Here is a 13,194-nt window from a genome sequence, read left to right as displayed (position 1 = left end):
TAGAGGGTGCAATTCCTATCCGATTTGGCTGAAATTTCGCAAGATGTTATCTATTGTTACTTTCAACAACTATGTCAAATAAAGTACAAGTCGGTTTATAACCTGATTTAGCTGCCATATAAACCGATCTGGGAACTTGACTTCTTGAGCCTCTAGAGGTCGCAATTATTATCCGATTTGCCTGAAATTTTGTACGACGTATTCTCTCATGACCATTAACATACGTGTTCATTATGGTCTGAATCGGTCTATAGCCCGATACAGCTCCCATATAAATCGATCTCTCTATTTTACATCTTGAGCCCACAAAGAGCGCAATTCTTATTCGAATTGGCTGACATTTTACACATGTCTCCAACATAAATATAATTTAATTGTGGTCCAAACCGGACCATATCTTAATATCGCTCTAATAGCAGAGCAAATCTTTTCTTATATCCTTTTTTTTTGCCTAAGAAGAGATGCTGGGAAAAGAATTCGACAAATGCGATCCATGGTGGAGGGTATATAAGATTCGGCCCGGCCGAACTTAGCACGCTTTTACTTGTTCTCTTTATTCACTCTCACTTAATTTCTTTGAACAAGTGAAAATTCGGCCGGGCCGAACTATATTCTATATTTAAATCTTTACCGATCTATGCCGTAATGCAGAAGTATGTCAAGGGGCTTAACTTAACTCACTGTCCCAAATTTCGGCGACATCGGACTATAAATGTGTCTTTTTTGGGCCTAAGACCCTAAATCGGAGGATCGGATTACATGACAACTATATCCAAATCTAGATCGATCTGAGCCAAATTGACAAAGGCTGTCGAAGGGAATAACACAACTCACTGTCCCAAATTTCAGCAAAATCAGATAATTAATGTTGCTTTTATGGGCCCAAGACCCTAAATCGGAGGATCGGTTTATATGACAGCTATATCCAAATCTGGACCTATCTGGGCCAAACTGACGAAGGATATCGAAGGGCCTAACACAACTCACTGTCCTAAATTTTAGCAAAATCGGATAATAAATGTGGCTTTTATTGGCCTAAGACCCTAAATCGGCGGATTGGTCTATATGGGGCTATATCAGTCCGATATAACCCATCTACGAACTTATTCTGCTTGTGGACAAAAACAGAATCTGTGCAAAGTTTCAGCTCAATATCTCTATTTTTGAAGACTGTAGCCTGATTTCAACAGACAGACGGACGGACATGTCTAGATCGTCTTAGATTTTTACGCTGTTCAAGAATATATATACTTTATAGGGTCGGAAATGGATATTTCGATGTGTTGCAAACGGAATGACAAAATGAATATACCCCCATCATTCGGTGGTGGGTTACAAAAATACCGATACTCGCTCGTAACAGAAACTGCGTTCTACTTATTGGTACGCACTGATTGTTGAAAAACTACCAAATGGGTGCATTAAGTTGTAACTGTGCACGTCTTTAAGTCGAAACTGCGCCACCGAGGTAGCGCTTAGGCTGAGGTGCGGCCACAGTTCCATTCTGGATGCGAAGGGTAGACTGAGGAGGATCTCCGACTACCTGCCTCCAGTACCGACTGGGACAAGGGCATTCTGGATTCGTTTTCCCGGGAGGGATGAATGGAGGGCGAATGCTGTGTTTTAGGAGGATGAGGACTCGATCTTCATTGATGGCTCTAAGATTGAGTCAGGGACTGGATTAAGGGTCTACTCCGACGCACCCAATATCGTTATGTCTCTGAGACTGCCGGACGAGTGCACGGTCTTCCAAGCAGAGGTCTGTGACATTATAGTAGCCGCAAGAGAAATTGTGGTAAGAGACTTCACGCCTCCAAAACTGAGGGTTTATGTGGACAGTATTGCGGCGGTCAAGGCTTTGAGTTCGAGGACGGTGACGTCGAGGTGTGCGCCCGATTGTTTGGAGTGAGGATGAGGGGCAGAGGAATGCGCCATGTTCCAAATTACCGGTAAATCGCTCAAAAACTTAATGGTGGTCTGCCATCAGACTCAGACATTTTACTCCAATGTGATTTTAGAATGGATAGGAGCAAGTCATACAATCGCGGAATAATCGAGGTGGCTCTTGGAAACCTGGATAGAATGGATTAGGTTTTGGATTGAAATGTTAGGCATAGTCTTGAATTGACGGAACTCTAGGATTACCGTCCGAAAGTCCCGACTACACGGATGAATCAAAGCTAGTCGACAGAGTGGGCGTGGGGCTCTATATTGAGAACCCAAGGACTGAAATCTAATTCCCACTGTCTGACCATAATTTGGTCCTGTAGGCGGAGATTCGGGCGATCACGGAATGCGTAAGGTGATATGGTGTAAACGCGGGTGCATCCAGTGTTAACATCATAACGGACAGTGAATTGTTCATCAGGACTGTTTCCACCAAGACGATAAGATCACGAATAGTCTTGGAGTGAAAGATGGAGATTAACACCGTCTCTGAGGAAACCATGATCCTCATTGTTTGGGTAGAATAATGAGGAATGAAAGAGCAGACAACATGGTCGTGAAGGCCAGAGAACTTCCATCAGAAAACTAAGTTAATCCGAAGCATTTTAGGGCAACGCAGTCCGTATTAAAGGCGTGGCCGACCAACACACATGTAGTGAAACGGTTTGTAGATCTGCGAAAATCGTATTGGGAGATCCGGATCGTGAGAACACCAGGCTTTTTCAGAAAGTAAGCAAGAAGGTGCACAGTATAGCTATCGTTGAGCCAGCCATATCGCTTTAAAAATCCTTTTAACTTGCGAATGTTCATATCCGCTTATTTCTACAAGAACTCAAAGAAACAATAACTTAAATGAAACTTCTTCTTCACATACGTTTCATTAAATATTTTATTGAAAAGATCAAACAATCTCGTTTGATAAATGAAGATTCCGCTTGAGATTTAATAGTTTCTTGCAAAAGAAAGAAAAGAAAAACAAAACCTTTTCTAAAGTTAAGCAAAATGTGCTGTTGTATTTTACTAATAGCTCCTGAATATTCCTTCAAATGGTGGCTAATAATTTAAGTGCACGTGTACACAATACTCCCGTGGCAAAGGTTCAGTGCTACCGCGAGAACATCAAAAACGTTTTACAGTGGTGGTTATTCCTCATTAATGCTGGTGACGTTTGTAAGATATTCAGCAATATAAAGCTTCGTTTTGCAAAACACCGTTTGCTCCCAGCTAAAAAAAAATTAGATCCCTCATCATTGAGCTGAAACCTAAACAGGACAAAACTCTTTGGTATGAGAGAAGTATCCCGCTGTTCCTTAATTTGCACATTTTGCCATGAGAAAAAAAATGGACAGTAAAAGTTTTGGTCAAACTAGGTGTCCCTATTTTTAGATGACTAGAATTTTCATTGAACCAATTCTGAACAATGAATTCGTTGCGTACATGCCTTTGTCGACCGTACAAACCTGCATAATAATTTTAATGTCCTAATATTTTGCAGTTGCGACGCGTTTACTTTATAGAAGGAGTTTTAGAACACAACAACTTACATTTTACTGAATTTCTGTTTTGCTGTGGGTTTTAATGTAATTATTCAAAGTTCCAAAGTAAAACTAAACTATCCCTACAAAAGGTCGCAAAGGCCGTAATAAAATGAAATTTTTCTATTTGTGCACATAATTACATTATAACGGAGAAAAGTGAAAACAAGTAAAAGCGTGCCAAGTTCGGCCGAACCTGAATACCCTCCACCATGGATCGCATTTGTCGAGTTCTTTTCCCGGCATCTCTTCTTAGGCAAAAAAGGAAATAAGAAACGATTTGCTCTGCTATTAGAGCGATAACAAGTTGTGGTCCGGTTTGGACCACAATTAAATTATATGTTGGAGACATGTGTAAAATGTCAGCCAATTCAAATAAGAATTGCGCTCTTTGTGGGCTCAAGAAGTAAAATAGAGAGATCGATTTATATGGAAGCTGTATCGGGCTATTGACCGATTCAGACCATAATAAACACGTATGTTAATGGTCATGAGAGAATCCTTCGTACAAAATTTCAGGCAAATCGGATAATAATTACGACCTCTAGAGGCTCAAGAAGTCAAGATCCCAGATCGGTTTATATGGCAGCTATATCAGGTTATGAACCGATTTGAACATTATTTGACACAGTTGTTGAAAGTAAGAACAAGTAAAAGCGTGCTAAGTTCGGCCGGGCCGAATCTTATATACCCTCCACCATGGATCGCATTTGTCGAATTCTTTTCCCGGCATCTCTTCTTAGGCAAAAAAAGGATATAAGAAAAGATTTGCTCTGCTATTAGAGCGATATTAAGATATGGTCCGGTTTGGACCACAATTAAATTATATTTATGTTGGAGACCTGTGTAAAATGTCAGCCAATTCGAATAAGAATTGCGCCCTTTGTGGGCTCAAGAAGTAAAATAGAGAGATCGATTTATATGGGAGCTGTATCGGGCTATAGACCGATTCAGACCATAATAAACACGTATGTTAATGGTCATGAGAGAATACGTCGTACAAAATTTCAGGCAAATCGGATAATAATTGCGACCTCTAAAGGCTCAAGAAGTCAAGATCCCACATCGGTTTATATGGCAGCTAAATCAGGTTATGAACCGACTTGTACTTTATTTGACATAGTTGTTAAAAGTAACAATAGATAACGTCTTGCAAAATTTCAGCCAAATCGGATAGGAATTGCGCCCTCTAAAAGCTCAAGAAGTCAAGTCCCCAGATCTGTTTATATGACAGCTATATCAGGTTATGAACCGATTTGAACCATATTTGGCACAGTTGTTGGATATCATAACAAAATACTACGTGCCAAAATTCATTCAAATTGGGTAAGAATTGCTAGAGGCTCAAGAAGTCAAGACCCAAGACAGCCATATAAGGTTATGGACCGATTTTAACCATACTTGGCACAGTTGTTGGATATCATAACAAAACACGTCGTGCAAAATTTCATTCCAATCGGATAAGACTTGCGCACTCTAGAGGCTCAAGAAGTCAAAACCCCAGATCGGTTTATATGGCAGCTATATCAGGTTATGGACCGATTTGAACCATACTTGGCACAGTTGTTGGATGTCATAACAAAACACGTGCAAAATTTCATTCCAATCGGATAAGAATTGCGCACTCTAGAGGCTCAAGAAGTCAAGACCTAAGATCGGTTTATATGGGAGCTATATCAAAACATGGATCGATATGGCCCATTTACAATACCAACCGACCTACACTAATAAGAAGTATTTGTGCAAAAATTATTTGTGCAAAATATGGGGCTAATTGAAAGTAAGAATAAAACACGTCGTGCAAAATTTCATTCCAATCGGATAAGAATTGCGCACTCTAGAGGCTCAAGAAGTCAAGACCCAAGATCGGTTTATATGGCAGCTATATCAGGTTATGGACCGATTTGAACCATACCTGGCACAGTTGTTGGATATCATAACAAAACACGTCGTGCAAAATTTCATTCTAATCGGATAAGAATTGCACACTCTAGAGGTTCAAGAATTCAAGACCCAAGATCGGTTTATATGGCAGCTATATCAAAACATTGACCGATATGGCCCATTTACAATACCAACCGACCTACACTAATAAAAAGTATTTGTGCAACATTTCAAGCGGCTAGCTTTACTCCTTCGGAAGTTAGCGTGCTTTCGACAGACAGACGGACGGACGGACGGACATGGCTAGATCGACATAAAATGTCGCGACGATCAAGAATATATATACTTTATGGGGTCTCAGACGAATATTTCGAGTAGTTACATACAGAATGACGAAATTAGTATACCCCCCATCCTATGGTAAAAGGTATAAAAATTATTTTGTGTTTGGTTGTAGGTTTGTTTGTTTGTATATTTGTGTGTTCCTTATAGACTCAGAAACGGCTAAACCGATTTTCTTGAAATTTTCACAGATGGGGCAAAATGACCCCGTGGTGAAAATAGGGTAATAAATTTTTTGATATCTGACGGTAGGGCGGACCCTCCCCCTTACCCTAATTTTAAGAAACGCCAGATTCCGGAGATGGGTGTTGCGATTTAAGCGAAATTTTGTGTGCTCTCATATAGTACCCTAAAAATAAAAATTTGCTGTCCAAATTTCGGATGGGGTACCTAGGGGGGCTGCCCCACCCTAAAACCTACCAAACATATATTTAGACCAATTACGACAATATGGGACTCAAATGAAAAGTATTTAGGATAAGAATACGTATCTGATATACAATTGTCGGACCAAGTGCTAGGGGGACCACCACAAGCCCCAATGGCAATATGGGACTCAAATGAAAGGTATTTGCGAGTATAATACGAATCTGATATCCAAATATGGGACCACGTTTCTGGGGGTCCACCCCTTTCCCAAAACACCCCCAAAATAGGACTTATTTACTGACCATCGGAATATGGGGCTTAAATAAAAGGTATTTGAATGTAGAATACGAATCAGATATCCAAATATGGAACCAAGTGTTTGGGGGGCCGCCTCTCACCAAAAAACATCCCCCAAAGTGGACAAATTTACGACCATAACAATATGGGGCTCAAATGAAAGGTCTTTGGGAGTAAAGCACGAATTTGATATCAACATTCGGGAAAAGTGTATACGCGGCCACGCCACCCCCACAACACCACCCAAATAGTAAGTATTTTCTGACTATTGCAATATGAGGCTCAAATAAGAGGGTTTTTAAGGTGGAACACGAATCCGATATATATTTTCAAGGCCAACTCACTGGGTAGCCGCCCATCCCCCAAATCACCCCCAAGCCCGTCATGTTTGCCGACTATGGAAATATGGGGCTCAAATTAAAGGTATTTGGGAGAAGACCACGAATCTGATAAAAACATTAGGGGCTAACTGTCTAGCGGACGTCCCACCACCATTACAACCCCAAAATAGGACGTATTTGCTCACCAAGACAATTTAGGTCTTAAAGAGAGGGGAACTAAATATTCACAGTTTTTAGGGCCAATACCCCAAACCGGACATATTTGCCGACTTTTGCAATAAGGAGTTTAAATGAGATTAGAAAAAGAATTTGATATCCAATTTTGAGGGCAATGGCAATATGGGGTTCAAATAAATCATATATAGATATATGAGAATAGAGCACGTTGCTGATATATTTTCCGGGCTTAGTGTTTGGGGGACCACCCCAATCCCCAAAACACCCCTAAATCGGACATATTTACCGACCATGTCAATGTGGAGCTTAAATGAAAGGTTTTGGAGGGTACAGCAAGAATTTGATAAAATATTTTGGAGCCATGTGTTTGGGGGACGCCTCATCCTGTAAACTCCTCTTAAGCCAATGGCAATATGGGGTTTAAAAATATATGGTATTTAAGAGAAGAGCACGATGCTGATATTTTTTCAGGGCCAAGTATCTGGGGGACCACCTCTCAACCGAAAACACCACTAAATCAGACATCATGAAAATATCGGGCTGAAATGAAGTATTTTAAGAATGGAGTACACCTTATATCCAAACTTGAATTCGTAGACCAATAAAGGTCATATGGGATTCAGATAAAGGCACTTATAATGTTAAACTGTTAGCCAAGTTGGCATGGTATTTCACTAAAAGATCTTTAATTGTCGAAAATAAATATTCCTAGGAAACTTTTGTACCATATAAAGTAAAAGAAGACCCAGCGGAGCGGGCCCGGGTCAGCTAGTACTATATACAAACGAAATTGCTGCGCTTTGTTTGTTTGTCAGTTTGTTTGTTTATTCCATATAGACTCAGAAACTGCTGAACCGATTTTCTTGAAATTTTCACAAATGGTAGGGTTTGAGCCCCCGGTGGAAATGGGGTACTAACTTCTTTGATATCCGAAGGAGGGGCGGACCCTCACCCTTACCACCACTTTCAAAAACGCTAGATCTCGGAAATGGGTACACCGATTTAAGCGAAATTTCGCAAGACAACTTATGGTACCCCAAAAACACGAAATTGATTCAAAATCCACCCGAACGGACTTGTTTACCGACTGGGACAATATGGGTATCAAATGAAAGTTATTTAAGAGTAGAGTGCGAACTTGGCATCCAAATGTCACATTAAGTGTCGAGGGGGTTCCCCATCCCCAAAAAACCTACCAACAGGACACTTTTACCGCTTTGGGTAATGTGGGTATCAAATGAAAGATATTTAAAAGAAGTGTACAAATCTGACATTAAAATGTATTCCTTGGTGTTTGAGGGTCCTCCCCACCCACCAAAACTCCCCAGCAGGACCAGTTTACCGATTGGGACAATATGGATGTCAAATGAAAGATATTTCAAGAAGAGTACAATGCTGATATACAAATTTATTCCTTGGTATCTGAGGCAACCACCCCACACCACTTCACCCCCCAAAACCCATCAACAGGACATATTTACAGATTGGGACAATATGGGTATTAAATGAAAGTTCAGTACCGAATCCCTCCTCCCAGCAAAAACAACGCCAAACTGTCATGTAGGATCACCGAGAGTATCGTACTCAAATGAAAGAATGTGCCAGAGGGCAGTCCCCCCTACCCTTATCCGACCCAAAAAAAAAGGAATTAAAAACAAGTAAAAAGGCGTTAAGTTCGGCTGGGCCGATCTTTGGATACCCACCACCTCGGGTATATATGTAAATCACCTTTCATCAAAACCCGGTGGAAATTGCTTACCTTATGTCCCATAGCAGTTATTCGGAATATGTTACGATTTGGATCAAATACAAATAAGTACAAGTCATTGTTCAACTGTCTATAACAAAATATTGGTCTTTTTTGTAGCTATATATAAAAATAAACCGATCGGAACCATAAACAACATAGATGTCGCAAAGCCCAACATAAGTCACTGTTTAAAATTTCGGATTATAAATGCGCTTTTTATGGGGCCAAGACATTAAATCGAGATATCGGTCTATATGGCAGCTATATGCGAATCTTGATCGATCTAGACCAAATAGCAGAAATATGTGGAGGGGCTTAACTTGACCCTCTGTCCCAAATTTCGGCAACATCGGACAATAAATGCGCCTTTTATGGGCCCAAAACATCACATCGCGAGATCGGTCTATATGGCAGCTATATCCAAATCTGGACCGCTCTGAGTGAAATTGAAGAAGGTGTCCAAGAGGCTAACCCAACTCACTATCCCAAATTTCGGCGACATCGGACAATAAATGCGCCTTTTTGTGGGCCCAAAAACTTAAATCGAGGGATCGGTCTATATGGCAGATATATCCAAACCTGGTCCGATTAAGGCCAAATTGAAGAAAGATGTTGAAGGTCCTTAGACAACTCACTGTCCCGAATTATAGCAAAATCGAATATTAAATATGGCTTTTATGGGCCTAAGACCCTAAATCGGAGGATCGGTCTATATGGCAGCTATAACCAAATCTGGACCGATCCGGTCCACATTAACGAAGGATGTCGAAGGGCCTAACACAACTCACCGTCGCAAATTTCAGCAAATCGGAGTATCGGTCTATATGGCAGCTATATCCAAATCTAGACCGATCCGGGCCAAATTAACGAAGGATGTCGAAGGGCCTAATACAACTGACTGTCCCAAATTTCAGCAAAATCGAATAATGAATGTGGCTTTTATTGGCCTAAGACCCTAAATCGGCGGATCGGTCTATGTGGGGGCTATATCGAGATATAGTCCGATATAGTCCATCTTCGAACTTAACCTGCTTGTGGACAAAAAAAGAATCTGTGCAAAATTTCAGCTCAATATCTCTATTTTTGGAGACTGTAGCGTGATTTCAACAGACAGACGGACGGACATGTCTAGATCGTCTTAGATTTTTACGCTGATCAAGAATATATATACTTTATAATGTCGGAAATGGATATTTCGATGTGTTGCAAATAGAATGACAAAATGAATATACCCCCATTCTTCGGTGGCTGGTATAATAATATATGAAGGCCGATTAGGATAAAATAGGACAGAGAGAAATGGTTTTTGGTAGTAGAGCACACTTTTTACCTTCGCATTGATATACACACGGGAGAAGCTGCGGATCTTTAAAAATGTGGTATCCCAAGTGGTAGCTTTGAAATATGATTTTAAATGTAAACAAGTAAAAGCGTGCTAAGTTCGGCCGGGCCGAATCTTATATACCCTCCACCATGGATCGCATCTGTCGAGTTCTTTTCCCGGCATCTCTTCTTAGGCAAAAAAGGATATGAGAAAAGATTTCCTCTGTTATTAGAGCGATATCAAGATATGGTATTGTGGTCCAACAATTAAATTACATGTTGGAGAACTGTGTAAAATGTCAGCCAATTCGAATAAGAATTGCACCCTTTGGGGGCTCAAGAAAATAGAGAGATCGATTTATATGGGAGCTGTATTGGGCTATAGACCGATTCATATCATAATAAACACGTATGTTGATGGTCATGAGAGGATCCGTAGTACAAAATTTCAGGCAAATCGGATAATAATTGCGACCACTAGAGGCTCAAGAAATCAAGATCCCAGATCGGTTTATATGGCAGGTATATCAGGTTATGAACCGATTTAAACCTTATTTGACACAATTGTTGAAAGTAAGAATAAAATACTTCATGAAAAGTTTCTGCCACATCGGATAGGAATTGCGCCCTCTAGAAGTCAAGTCCCCAGATCTGTTTATATGACAGCTTCATCAGGTTATGAACCGATTTGAACCACACTTGGCACAGTTGTTTGATATCATAACAAAACACTTCGTGCAAAAATGCATTCAAATCGGAAAAGAATTGCGCCCTCTAGAGGCTCAAGATGTCAAGACCCATGATCGGTTTATATAGCAGCTATATCAGGTTATAAACCGATTTGAACCATACTTGGCACAGTTATTGGATATCATAACAAAACACGTCGTGCAAAATTTCATTCCAATCGGATAAGAATTGCGCACTCTAGAGGCTCAAGAAGTCAAGACCCAAGATCGGTTTATATGGCAGCTATATCAGGTTATGGACCGATTTGAACCATACTTGGCACAGTTGTTGGATATCATAACAAAACACGTCATGCAAAATTTTATTCCAATCGGATAAGAACTGCGCACTCTAGAGGCTCAAGAATTCAAGACCTAAGATCGGTTTATATGGTAACTATATCAAAACATGAACTGATATGGCCCATTTACAATACCAACCGACCTACACTAATAAGAAGTATTGTGCTTTACTCCTTCGGAAGTTAGCGTGCTTTCGACAGACAGCCGGAAGGACGGACGGACGGACAGACGGACGGACATGGCTAGATCGACATAGAATGTCGCGACGATCAAGAATATATATACTTTATGGGGTCTCAGACGAATATTTCGAGTAGTTACAAACAGAATGACGAAATTAGTATACCCCCCATCTTATGGTGGAGGGTATAAAAAAGGATATAAGAAAAGATTTGCTCTGCGATTAGAGCGATATTAAGATATGGTCCGGTTTGGACCACAATTAAATTATATTTATGTTGGAGACCTGTGGAAAATGTCAGCCAATTCGAATAAGAATTGCGCTCTTTGTGGGCTCAAGAAGTAAAATAGAGAGATCGATTTATATGGAAGCTGTATCGGGCTATTGACCGATTCAGACCATAATAAACACGTATGTTAATGGTCATGAGAGAATCCTTCGTACAAAATTTCAGGCAAATCGGAGGCTGGAGGCTCAAGAAGTCATAATCCCAGATAGGTTTATATGGCAGCTATATCAGGTTATGGACCGATTTGAACCATATTTGGCCCAGTTGTTGCATATCATAACAAAACACGTCGTGCAAAATTTCATTCAAATCGGATAAAAATTGCGCACTCTAGAGGCTTAAGAAGTCAAGACCCAAGATCGGTTTATATGGCAGCTATATCAGGTTATGGACCGATTTCAACCATACTTGGCACAGTTGTTGGATATCATAGCAAAACACGTCATGCAAAATTTCATTCCAATCGGATAAGACTTGCGCACTCTACAGGCTCAAGAAGTCAAGACCCAAGATCGGTTTATATGGCAGCTATATCAAAACATGGACCGATACGGGCCATTTACAGTACCAACCGACCTACACTAATAAGAAGTATTTGTGCAAAATTTCAAGCGGCTAGCTTTACTCCTTCGGAAGTTAGCGTGCTTTCGACAGATAGACGGACGGACGGACATGGCTAGATCGACATAAAATTTCACGACGATCAAGAATATATATACTTTATGGGGTCTAAGACGAATATTTCGAGTAGTTACAATCAGAATGACGAAATTAGTATACCCCCCTCCTTATGGTGGAGGGTATAAAAATAATTAGTGTGGATCTGAACGAGATCCCAAAATGCTTCACATCATGAGGCTAAAACAAATTTATAATATATAACATCCAAACTTTACCCTTTTTTCAAAACGCCAGATCTCGCCAGTTGATTATAATGTGTCAAAAACAGAAATTTGGTATACATAATTAATGAGGGATATATAAAGGGTGATTTTTTTGAGGTTAGGATTTTCATGCATTAGTATTTGACAGATCACGTGGGATTTCAGACATGGTGTCAAAGAGAAAGATGCTCAGTATGCTTTGACATTTCATCATGAATAGACTTACTAACGAGCAACGCTTGCAAATCATTTTCAGTGAATGGGCCCTAGAAAAGTTGGCAGAAAATCCGCTTTTTTATCGACAAATTTTGTTCAGCGATGAGGCTCATTTCTGGTTGAATGGCTACGTAAATAAGCAAAATTGCCGCATTTGGAGTGAAGAGCAACCAGAAGCCGTTCAAGAACTGCCCATGCATCCCGAAAAATGCACTGTTTGGTGTGGTTTGTACGCTGGTGGAATCATTGGACCGTATTTTTTCAAAGATGCTGTTGGACGCAACGTTACGGTGAATGAACACATTTCGAACCGAACACTGATTTTGGTAATAAAATTCAATGATTTGCAAGCGTTGCTCGTTAGTAAGTCTATTCATGATGAAATGTCAAAGCATACTGAGCATCTTTCTCTTTGACACCATGTCTGAAATCCCACGTGATCTGTCAAATACTAATGCATGAAAATCCTAACCTCAAAAAAATCACCCTTTAGGACCGGCACCTCCAAAGCTCGCCAAATGAAAATTTAAACCAATAATGACAATATTAGGCTCAAATGAAAGGTATTTGAGACTAGAGAAGGAATGTGATAAATGGGAGGCCATCTCACCCCCATACCGAACATCTT

General features: G+C 40.2%; 1 pseudogene; it reads left to right on the top strand.

The window, feature by feature from the left end:
• The first annotated feature begins 1,714 nt into the window (after positions 1 to 1,714).
• Positions 1,715 to 13,194, top strand: part of LOC131997110 (NADH-ubiquinone oxidoreductase chain 2-like) — a 25,518-nt pseudogene continuing 14,038 nt past the window's right edge.

The sequence above is a fragment of the Stomoxys calcitrans genome, chromosome 1 (genome assembly GCF_963082655.1).
Source record: "Stomoxys calcitrans chromosome 1, idStoCalc2.1, whole genome shotgun sequence".
Taxonomy (NCBI): Eukaryota; Metazoa; Arthropoda; class Insecta; order Diptera; family Muscidae; genus Stomoxys; species Stomoxys calcitrans.
Note: the sequence above shows the minus strand (reverse complement) of the source record. Positions and strands in the feature narration are given on the sequence as shown.